The following is a 12,270-nucleotide window of genomic DNA, read 5'->3' as shown; positions in this document are numbered from 1 at the left end:
TATGAGCTAACTCCTCCAGGCTGGCTCCCTGTTGAAACTTTGTCTACCTGTCCATGGCCAATCACAAGCTCCACCCAGTTACAGGAAGTCATTTTAATACCCTTACTCAGTTCTTTGTAGGGACACTTAAAGATAAAGGTAAAAGGTAAAAGACCCTGGATGGTTAACCAGAGCGCACGGAAATGCCGTTTACCTTCCTGCCACAGCGGTACCTATTTATCTACTGGCACTGGTGTGCTTTCAAACTGTTAAGGTGGCAGGAGCTGGGACAGAGCAATGGGAGCTCAGGGATTCGAACTGCCCACTTTCTGATCGGCAAGCCCAAGAGGTTCAGTGGTTTAGACCACAGCACCATCTAAGGCCTAGCCAGGTCCATCAACAGTAGAGGGGGTGAATATGCCAAATTCCAGTCTATTGCGGTTTCATGTGTGTTCATTCCAAAATCCATTCCATGCTGTTTCTACTTCCAGTTTTGTTTTTTTAGATGCATTATTTCTGAAATATTGTTTTCACAAAATATACATTTTTTGGTATGCATTTCAAATCAAAATGCATGTTTTTAATGTGTTTTTTGAACAGGCAACTGTGTCACAAAATTTTTAAAAGGTGCTTTTTTGGGGGGGGGGTTTAGGGAGAGTAGGTTGCTGAACCCATATATATGAGCTACGGGAAAAGGGCCATGACCTTATACCATGTGGCAAACAAAGATCCCTTGATGGTCAGTATTGAAACTGATCATCAGCTTGCAGGTGGTTTGCAAGTGTCAGTAAATGTGCCAGCTCTTGTTAGGAACAAGCCTTCAAACGCATTTACGAAATGATGCTATTATGAAATATATCCCTGATGAGCCCTTTAAAAAATGTTCTGATCATTGCAGCCTTCTATCTCCCGAGCAGAAATCAGCTTGCTTGTGTAGTGAGTATGCATGCAATCAACTTAGATCAAGCTTGTTCTCTCTTTTTTTTGGCGATAATATTTGAAGCACTGGAGCAGGAACCAGCAAGCCACTCCAGCATCCCTGCCAAGAAAACTCCATGGACAAAGAGGCAGTGGAAGACAGTAGTGCCTGGTGTGCTCTGGTCCATGGGGTCACGAAGAGTCGGACACGACTAAACGACTAAACAACATTTGAAGCACATCCACCCACACCAGAAGAGAGGCACCAAAATTCTACATAAGCTTCATCCATGTAAAGCACACCCTCTTTCCAAGAATCCTGGGAACCTGTCATGGAGCTACAATTCTCAGCACCCTTAAGGAACTGTAGTTCCCATGATTCCTTTTTAAGGGAGGGGGGATGTGCTTTAAATCTTTGGTGTATACAGAGTCCAAAAAGAGGAAAAGTAGGCAAAAGTAGTTCTCAGAAGTTCCCAACCACTATTAATATTATTGTAACGCCATTATTTGGAACGGAGGTCCCTTTTTCAGGAGCAAGATCAGACTTTCTGAAGCAACTTGCACAAATGTTGGCCTGTCTGTCTGAAATCAGGAGGAAGACTCAAGTCTTCCCACTTCAGTTCCAAAATGCACTGAGCTACACTAAAAATCAGCAGCTGGCACTTGTGAGAACCAGTTTCTCCCTCTGGTATCTCTTCTTATAATATCTGCAATACTGCCTCCTGCTTTGCTGCATTTTTATATTTTTCTTCCCCTTTTTAATGCCAGCCTCAAGAGGAAATGAGCAGCATTTTCTGAAAATGAATGCTGTTAATGAATAATTTAAGTTCTCAGGGATGTCAAATGAGCTTTAACAAATATATATTTTGCATTAGGCCTTCAGATAGGTTTACATATTTGGGGAGATATTTGTCTCAATTTGTGATGAATATTTTAAACCCAGACTCCACACAGAGAATGCCATTGTGCGACACATGTGCTGTTAACAGCACTGGCAGTAGACATTCTAAATGAATTACGGTAATTTTCAACCAGAAACTGCTGTACTAAGACATTTTCGGAAACACGTCTTAGCCCGCAATCATAGGTTTGATGAAGGAAGGAGATAAATTTATGGTCTTGTGTTAAGTAAGAAATCATTGTGTGATCATAGCTGGCAAAAATGTCTCACCCCCCCCCCCAAAAAAAAACCACTTTAGTGATACTAATTTGTTTTTTTTTTAAATATTTTTTATTGCTTTTTTCCAGGTATAAGTGTATAGTCAGATATACATCAAAAGCATTTTTACAAAAGAAAAAAGAAGATTAAAGAAGAAATTTTTCCATTTTTCTATCCAATTTTCAAAGCCATCGAACTTCCCCACATCCTCCGAACCCTGCATTCTTTACAATAAAAAATAACAGCAAATTGTTACCTTGTTTCATGTGTTTTTTGTATCTTCCACTAACCATATTTCCAATTTAGAATACCTATTGTTATAACGTTCTAGTACCATATATTAAATCCAAATTTTATTCTAAACTTTAATACTTTCATAAATTTTAACCTAATTTCCTTCGAATATTTTTACTGAAGCTGATTTTCTCCAAAGCTTAGCAAATTCTCAACATTCATATAACTTATAATATTTTTGTAAATAGTCCTTAAACTTTCTCCAGTCCTCTTCTGTTGTCTCTTCTCCCCGGTCACGGATTCTGCCAGTCATTTCCGCCAACTCCATGTAGTCCATCAGTTGCGTATGCCATTCTTCCAGCGTGGGTAAATCTTGTGTCTTCCAATGTTTGGCAATAAGAATTCTTGCTGCTGTAGTTGCATATAAGAAAAAAGTTCTATCCTTCTTTAACACTTTCTGGCCGACAATGCCCAGGAGGAAGGCCTCTGGTTTCTTAGGGAAGGTGTATTTAAACACCTTTTTTAACTCATTATATATCATTTCCCAGAATGCCTTCACTCTCGGGCAAGTCCACCAGAGGTGAAAGAATGTTCCTTCAGCCTCCCTGCATTTCCAACATTTATTGTCAGACAGATGGTATATCTTTGCAAGCTTGACTGGGGTCATGTACCACCTATATATCATTTTCATAACATTTTCTTTCAAAGCATTACATGCTGTAAATTTCAAACCGGTGGTCCATAACCTTTCCCAGTCTTCAAACATAATGTTGTACCCAATGTCCTGAGCCCACTTTATCATGGCTGATTTGACTACCTCGTCTTGAGTGTTCCATTTAAGCAACAAGTTATACATTCTTGAAAGTACTTTTGTCTTTGGTTCAAGTAATTCTGTCTCTAGTTTCGATTTCTCCACCTGGAAACCTATTTTTTTGTCCTTTTTAAAAACCTCTTGAATCTGGGCATAGTGTAACCAATCATGCACCTTGTTTTTTAATTTGTCTAAGCTCTGCAGTCTCCAATTATCTCCAATCTTTTCTATAATTTCACAATACTTTGCCCAACCAACCTCCATTTAGTGATACTAATTTGAGCCTGGGAACTAATTGGTAGCCAATGAGGTTGAGTCAGGATAGATGCTATATATGATATGTTGTCAAACCATTTTGTCCTGGTCAGCAATCTGGCTGCTGAGTTTTGCATCAGCTACACTTTCCAAACCATCTTCAAAGGCAGCCCCATGTACAATATAATAGGTTGCAGTAATCTAACCTAGAGGCTACTTTCTCAGGCTGAAGGAGGACTGGCTTTCATGGTCATTTCTGGTGATGATGGCTCTGAAGAGATAAGGACTTCAAAGACCATTTCTAAAAGGAGCAGGAATCTGAGTATTGGTTCATGACACATACCTATTCCATAAGCCATTAACAGTTATTCAATGTATATGGCTAATACGTTGATTAGAAATAATCACATGTGATCTGAATTTTGGGTTAGATTTAGCTTGATATAACCAATATGCTTTACTCTAATTAATGCATGAAGGGGTTAAGACTATAGAGTAAGCTGTCTTGCCAGGCTTAGCTAGGCTACACCCCCTCACCAGTGTGGTGTAGTGGTTAAAAGCAGTAGACTCATGATCTGGTGAATCGGGTTCGCGTCCCCGCTCCTCCACATGCAGCTGCTGGGTGACCTTGGGCTAGTCACGCTTCTCTGAAGTCTCTCAGCCCCACTCACCTCACAGAGTGTTTGTTGTGGGGGAGGAAGGAAAAGGAGATTGTTAGCCGCTTTGAGACTCCTTCGAGTAGTGATAAAGCGGGATATCAAAGCCATACTCCTCCTCCTCCTCCTCCTCCTCCTCCTCTTCTTCTTCTTCTTCTTCTCCTCCTCCTCCTCCTCCTCCTCCTCCTTCGGAAGAAGGGTTACCAAACTCTTTGTTTTCTCTCTTTCCAGCATGTAACCCTTCCAAAAAGGAGGTCTGGGTCTGGTTGCTCGAAGCCCAGACTGCATGGCTTTAGCAAGCCATCTTTGTGTTTCTGTACAAGTAACATAGAAACACCTACCACTTTTTGTAAGTTAAACTGCCTGTCTTTTCTTACTGCTGTATAGAAAAGCACACAAATCTGACATTTGAATAGTTTGAAAGTAAACCAATTTTAACTTACCATATGTGTGGTCTCTTTCTATGCTAAGGGAAGTGGGTAACTTTGGAAGAGACTTAGAAGGGGATATTTTAAAGGTCCAACACTCTGTATTTCCATGCTTTACTTTTGGTGCACATTTTGTGATTTTAAATCACTGCTGGGGCTCTCTCAGCAAAGAGTACTTGCCCCAAACCTGGATCTAAGCGTCCAGGGAATTCTCCTTTTATTCTTTAATCAAATTACTAAAAACAAACATGAAGGCGGGGAATGCTATCCCCAAATGTCCTTTATTAACTGATACTTCCTTGTAAATCTTCCTGGTAAATCTTTTAAGGACCAAACAGTTTTGGAATACATAGTCTTGCTCTTACCAGACTACAGTATTCATCTTCATAAGAAGAGGAGACAGAATTCATTAAAGCTGTAATCCTAAATATTCTTACTAAGGAGCAAATCCTACTGAGCATGTCTTTGTCTCTGGACAACAAATGTGGGATCTTTTATCTTATTTATTTGCCATTCAGTTTCTTGCTCTCTTCTTCTTTCCCTATATTCATCCTTTTCACCCTCTTTCCTATGCAATTCATTTTATAACAAATTGCCGATCTCTATGAAAAAGGATACAAAATCTGGCAAGATGTCACATAGTACAACCATTGACGCACACGGTGAAAACATCCTGATTTAACTTCTCCCTTCTCCACACTGCTTTTATTTTGTACATGCTTTCGGTTCTCCGCAACTCGTTTCCCTGACAAAAGATTCTGTAGTTCTCTTGCTTAACCTCCTGAGAAGAAACAAGATGAAAATGCAGGAAATAACTAGCATTTTAAAGTCCCTGTGAGGTACATCTGTTCTGGGCACGGAAGTGACAAATTGCATATTTATTATCTAGCATCACACTTATAGCAAAAGGGACAAGGTGTTGTACAATCCAATTATTAAGACACACCAAAGCTTTAATAGCTCATATGCTTCATGGCCTGGATCCAATATAGGAGTGGAGTGCACTTTAAAACCACCAACCTGATGTTATGATGGAAGTTAAAATTGTCATGAAGTTTGGCTTCAATCAGTCACCTTTAGGTGTTGCTGGACAAAACTCCCATCATCCCTGATCATTGGCCATGCTGGCTGGAGTTGATAGGCGTCATAGTCCAAAAAATCTGGAGGGCATCAGCTTGATCGTATGAAGCTTCCTGACACTGAGTCAGATAGTCAGTCCATCTAGAGTCTAGACCAATATTGTCTTCTCTGACTGCCGGTGGATATCCAAGTTGTTAGGCAGATGTCCTCCCAGCCTGTACTTGAGCATTGTTATTGGTTTTTTTAACGAAGATGCAAGGAATAGTGGTCTAATCCAAAGAATCCTGGGAACTTTAGTTTGTAACAGGTGTTGGGAACTGTAGTTCTGCGGAAGATAAACCGTAGTTCCCAGGATTCTTTGTGGGAAGTCATGTGCTTTAAATGTATGAAGTGGATATGACACCTGGGACTTTTAGTAAACACAGCATGTGCTTTGTCACTAAGCAAAGTGACTTGGCCAAATATATGACACTGAATTTGAATGCATTCGCACATGCCCAGCACCAGACTTAAGTTTAGGGTTTAGGACCTTGTGTCCCTCCAGATGTTGCTGGGCACCCCAGCTCCCATCATCCCTGACCATTGGTTATGCTGGCTTGGGATGATGAGGGCTGGAGTCCAACAGCATCTGGAGAGTTACAGGTTCCCCCATCCTTGGGTTAGATGTATTTGCGGATGGTGTTCTAGTTTGACTTGTTGGTGCCCTATTGGATCAGTTAAGCCAGAAGATGGATTTTATGACTAATGCGGCCAGAACCTTTGAACAGGTAGTGGAAAATCATATGGAGCTCACCGAGGAACTAAAACAGGAGCGTGCCATGACAGAACAACTGAAAGAAGAGGATTTTGCTGAACCGTGGGCGCCAGGGATGGAGGGACTTTTGGCCCAGCAAGAAAATGAGTCTCTAGATTTGATAAATGAACTTAGAAAAAACCAGATTCTGAAAGACAAAGTTTGGTTGGAAATGGGGGGTTGGACTGACCCTCCTATGCAGGGATGTTTGGACTCTCAGAATCTGGCAATGGGCCGTCAGAGGTTTGGAGTTGATGGGATTTATCTTGGAGGGAAGTGGAAACATGTTCACTACCTGAAACATGCTTTAAAATACTACATGGAGCTTAGTCTGGACTATGAGAAAGGGGCTGATCTATTGAAAAGGGTCAAAAGCATTATTAAGCTGGAGTTCCCACGAGTGAAAGGAAAATATGAAGAAGAACTGCGGAAGGGACATGGAAGAGATTTGATGGCCTCGGATATAAGATCATCAGGTTGAATGGGCCAGACTAAAGGGACAAAAAGGACTGGTAATCCCGGGACCGGGGGGAGGGGACGCTGGAAGAAGTTTGGATTGTTTTTATTCTCTTTTGTCTTTATCGTCAGAAATGTTTTTAAGAAAGTTGCAAAAATGTTGAAATGGATTTACTAGGCTCTTGTAAGAATGCTTAAAGAATTAGGTAAAAAGGTAGTGGTTATGAGAAGCTGGAATAAATAAGATTTAAATTTTAAGTTTTAAGGTTTAATATAAGATAAATTGAAAACAGAGCAAGGTAATGTATGTATGTATTGATAGAATATTATGAATTATGGAAAGGATTTGCTGTGATAATTATCAATCAAGATACAAGAGACGGGAGGAGGAGGAGGAGGTCAGGGAAATAAGGTAAAGAAAGTGGAGAATTTGAAAAGGATGGTTTTATTTTTTATTTTTTATCTCTATTATTGTCTTTTTTGTAATTGTCTTTTTTCTTTTTTCTCTGTGATTTTTTAAAAAAATTCTGTTTTCAATAAATATCATTTACAAAAAATAGCTTGACTTGTTGGGAATGACCGCTCCCCGATTAAAACGGGGGGCGCCCTTTGCGTGGACGCGTGCAGCCCCTGGATCTGGAGCGGCTCCATCAGCATAGGCTTGGCTTTGCCTTCCCTCAGGTGGGATATCTGGAGGTCTCCGCCTACCTCAGTCAGTTGCCCAATCCCACCTGGGGGAAGCGTTGCCAAGGAGACCAGGCCAGGTAGGGGAGGGATTACCTGCCCACACAATAGAGGGAGGATCTTACCTAGGAATCCTCACTTGGCTCCAGAGCCGGTGACTGCATGCAACTGCATACAACCAGCAGGCACTGACAGATACCATATAATCCTTTCTTTCAGGCTCGACCCCCAAACATGTGTGGATCTTCGGCCACAGCATAGTGCATTGGGCGGCTGCCCATGCCACCACCGGTCCAGCCAGAGAACATCTGGGTCTGCAGCCAAAGGTCTCCATTTCCTGGTTCGGACAACGTGGAATGCGATGGGATGCCCTGCTCCCTCGGTTACGTCACGAGCTTGCATTCCACCACCCACCAAACGCTGTTGTGCTCCACCTCGGCGAAAATGACTTGGTCGTTCGTAAAAGCATAATTCTGATCAAAACAGCGATCACAGACCTGGAAAGCGTACATGCCACTCACCCCAATATAACAATTTTCTGGTCAGAACTTCTGCCATGCTTGCATTGGCGTGGCAACATCAAACCCACTAGACTTAATTACACTGTTGAAAAAATCAACAGGGCAGTGCGCTCTGCAACCACTCACATGGGAGGTCGGGTCGTGAAACACCCCAACATTAAAGTTTACATGAAGGAGCTATTTTGGCCCGATGGCGTGCACCTATCGGACCTTGGTAACGAGCGTTGGCTGAGCGACATCAGGCATGGCCTGATTGACTGGTTGGAGGATGGCAAAGGGGCTTTTCAGATGTAGGTAGTCTTGGTGGTGAGACCGCAATCTTTGCGGTCTCGGGTGGCAGTATCAGGCCTTTAGTCCATCTTCCTCTTTGCGGTGGCCGAAAGGTCGTCATTGCTCTCCCCTGCGGCGGCGGCGTAACGGGGCGGCTACCTCTGCTTAAACATATGTTCTCCAGAGCCAGCCCATCCCCCACACAAACACTGGATAACCCTGATGCTCCCTAGGTCCCCGGCTGGGGACTGGGGAGGGAGAACGCCCAATGCCTGAGCCAAGGTCTACCCACATTTGAAATTTAATAAAGTTGTGGCCAATTTAATCCCATAGCACGTTGTCTTGAGTCGTTATTCCACATGACGGGGGGGACGACCGCTTGGGATCTGGGGACTCCGCCTGTCCACGCAAAGGATGAGAGGCTTTATTTCACAGGTCAAAGGGCATGTCCACACTGGACTCCATCTCAGTGCTGTTCCAGTCCTTTCCACCTTCAATCCTGGCCATTTCCGGACATTCCAAGGAATGAAAAAACGTCACGTTTAAGGGAGGGGAAGATCTGGGATAATACTCGGATGGGGAGGACATCATATGGATGCCCTTACATTAATGGGGAGATAGACTGGCTTGAATCCGCATTTTGCTATGGTGTGAAATCCAGAGACACATACACACACCAGTAAGCAGGCAAAGAGCCCTTGAAAACTCCCCTCCTTTTAGCCTTTAAGACAGCCAATTAACATAACATGTACATATAGCAAACACACAGCCCACACTCATTCATCCAAGGGTTAAGCTGTTTGAGAGGACAGCGAGATTTGGCAGCGAGTTGTAATGGTGAGGACACAGCAAGCCCCCTTTTTCTTATTTTAATAGGAAAATCATAATCTCTGAAGCAGCCCTCTGGTATCAGATCTCGCAAATTAGTACTAACTGCTCTTGTTAAATAATTTCCTGCACTGTGATAGTAGGAATGAAGGCAGAGTAAGATACATGGTGCCTATTAATTTATTCAGCCAGGCGTTTAAATCCAAGCAATAATGACATACCCAACTCAAGATCTCCTGCAAGACATAAATTTGAATTTCTGCCTGGGCATTTGAGACTCACACTGTGGGAAAAATTGCAAAGAAACTGGATGTAGGCAAGGAGTCTAGATGTAGTGTGCATCTTGCAGTAGGAACTTTCTCCCTGCTATTAGAGAAATGGCCCTCTTTTGCTATTAGCCCAGCTGCGTGTTGGACCACCTTGTACTATATGATCGGTCCAACTAATGTAATTGGTGCATTGGCAGTTGAAGACATCAGTGGTACACAGCACGGAACTGCAGCCGTATACAAAGCCACAACTGTTCTAGAATAGTGAACCAAGTGGTTACTGTGGTACACCGGGTTGCAGCCTCCAAGCTGCAATCTTAAAGTACACTTGTTAGGGAGCAAGCCCCATTGGATTTAAATAGGACTTTTTTCTGAGCAAAGATGCTTAAGATTATTTATTTTAGTTCAGATTTGGCTGGGAACATTGCATTGCATGCTGGTTGTTCAGTCTGATTAATCAACGAGAGCTCTCTCACATCCCCCTTTTAGGAGTTGGTACCTGTCATTTTCTTCCGTCAACCCCAGGGTTTGAGCAAGAGGAAGGGGTTGCAGTTCCCTCCATTTTCCTTGGGAGTTAGCCTCATTGTTCTTAGTGGGGCTTTATTCCTCCAAACTTGGCCCTGAAAGCACACTCTTTTCTTTCAGAACGATTGGTTTTATGTCTATTCACATTTATGCAAATACAGTTGATTGACTGAAACTTATACAATTTTTTACCTCATTTTTCTTGAGCTGGGTGACAACTCTAATAATAATTCACGTAAGTTGTTGAATGGATTGTGTCTGGCAGAAGTATACAGTATAGAAGCCATCTATTTAATCCAGTCTAGTCTGTATCTTGCATAGTTTTGTGTCCTACAAAATGATATGTATGTTTGTTTTCAGAGTAACTATTTTTACAACATCTCTGAAAAACAAAACAAAACACTGTGATGAGTCAGAAAATTGCTTCCTTTTGCCTTTTTGTATCATTTGGAACGGCAGTAGATACGTTCAGTCTCTTCTCTCTTAAAAATTCATATTTGCTTTGGGAATTTCTGTAGCCTCAAGGCAGTACACTTACGAAAAGTACATTAAAAATCCTTAGTCACATTAACAATCATACAGGGATGTTTTTGGACTGGCTGGGTTTTAGAAGTTCTCTCTAAATCTGACATTTCATGTTCCATTTTGGTTTTCACTTCACAAGTTGTCAGACTCCATACATGCCTTCAAGGCACAAGACAATTGGCCTTGACAATTTCCTTTTCAGATTTGGCTACCAAGACGGTTCAGTTGTTTAACTACCTCACACTTTAGTTACTGTTCTTTACTTACAATGCTTTGATGAAGCCAATCTTTTAACCTTTTCCCAAGCAAATTAAGACTTTATCTGGAAAGCACAATTAGTCCTGACAAACGCTGGATCCAAAAAGAGGGACATTTAGTGGGTTAGAAAAGACTTGTTATTAAAACATAGTTTGATTAACCTTTTAGATATGCCATGTAGATAAGAAAGGGCATGATTTTAAACCATGCTGGCTGGAAGAGAAGGGGAAAGAAAAATTAGTAAAATTTAGGGCTCTCATGGGGGTGGGATTAGACCTGGTCTACATATGCATCAGAATTAGGTGGCAAAAGACTTCATTTCAGACTGCAAGTGGGTGATCACTTTTTAAAAAAAGTTATCTTAAAAATGACCTGCAAATGGAAAATTATTCAAGAATTGGGCTAAAATATTTCTTCTAGGTCTACTAGTTGTACATTTTAAGGGTACTTATGTACGTGAGAAATATCCAGAAGACGACTTTGGGGCAAAAGTGTGTGTGTGTGTGTGTGTGTGTGTGTGTGTGTGTGTGTGAGAGAGAGAGAGAGAGAGAGAGAGAGAGAGAGAGAAGTCAAGTATGTTTTCAGTAGGAGAGTGTGAGCTATCCCATGCAGGGCCAAGTTATCCACTGCAGGAGTCAGGCTATTGGCCCATATAGCACTCCTCTTGCTTGGCTCAGGTGTTCCTGGATGAGGACACCCCATCCCACCTCAGGCTTCCTAGTGTGAGATTGTATGCTGAATTCAAACCTGGGACCTTCTGCATGTGAAATGTAAGCTACCTTTTACACCACAAGGGCCACATGTTCCTATTATTAGGTTTGGTGTGGAAGCTGAAGGTAGACAAATATCTCATGGCATGCCTGATTCTTGTGGCTGAGTGAGTCGTTAGGGAACTGCTTTGTGTAGGTTTAAGTCCAGAGGCTCCTTCTTTTCTACCCCTGACATGTTTTTGATCAGGCATTCAAATGGTGCATGGGATCATGTTGCCCAGTTCACCCTCCTGGGGCATAACTACACACCTCTTGCTTTCAAACTTCAAGCTCAAGATGAGGAACTTCACACCCAGCAACAAACCATAGCTTCAGATTGTAGTCTGCTGGCAGTAAAGAAACCATAGTTAAGCTTCTGAGCAGGGTTCTCACATAACACTAAGCCATATGTGACCTCTTTCTTAGGGTGCAAATGTTTTCAGAGCACCAGTGCCTCTTATTTCTCAGAGACAACTGGTAAGCTTATTCCTCTGGCAAGCTCAGGAGGCCTCTCATCCTCAGACATGCTTTATGAACAGTTTGTTCAGTTTCAAGGTTCCTATCACCCTGTTCCTCAAAATGCAGTCACGGTTCTGCTGTAATGATTCTATTTCTGCTGTTGCTCCTTTAACCCTCCACTGGAAGAAAAGCTTTCTGCCTTCCTTCCCTACTGCTTCCCTTCCTAACCCTGCTGGCCAGAGCCTGTGAACCAACCACACTACCAATGCTCTTATAGGTTACACTTCCCTCACTGCAACCAGGGCTGGCCCAAGACATTTTGGTACCTGAGGCAGATCCCAAAATGTCAGCCCACTCCCCACCAGGGAAAAGGAGGTGATGGAAGATCTACATCAGGAAGAAGGGGAGGGGAA

General features: G+C 42.3%; 1 long non-coding RNA gene across 1 annotated transcript in view; it reads left to right on the top strand.

Annotated features, from left to right (window-relative positions):
• LOC309529973 overlaps window positions 1-8,574 on the top strand; it is a 58,989-nt gene extending 50,415 nt beyond the window's left edge. Inside the window, exon 2 of the long non-coding RNA XR_014218571.1 lies at window positions 7,673-8,574. This is a non-coding gene — a long non-coding RNA (uncharacterized lncRNA). The remainder of the gene's footprint in view (window positions 1-7,672) is intronic.
• The last annotated feature ends 3,696 nt before the right edge of the window (window positions 8,575-12,270 follow it).

This window comes from Podarcis vaucheri (genome assembly GCF_965113315.1).
Source record: "Podarcis vaucheri genome assembly, chromosome: 3".
Taxonomy (NCBI): domain Eukaryota; kingdom Metazoa; phylum Chordata; class Lepidosauria; order Squamata; family Lacertidae; genus Podarcis; species Podarcis vaucheri.
The sequence above is the reverse complement of the archived record's forward strand: the minus strand, read 5'-3'. Positions and strand labels throughout refer to the sequence as shown.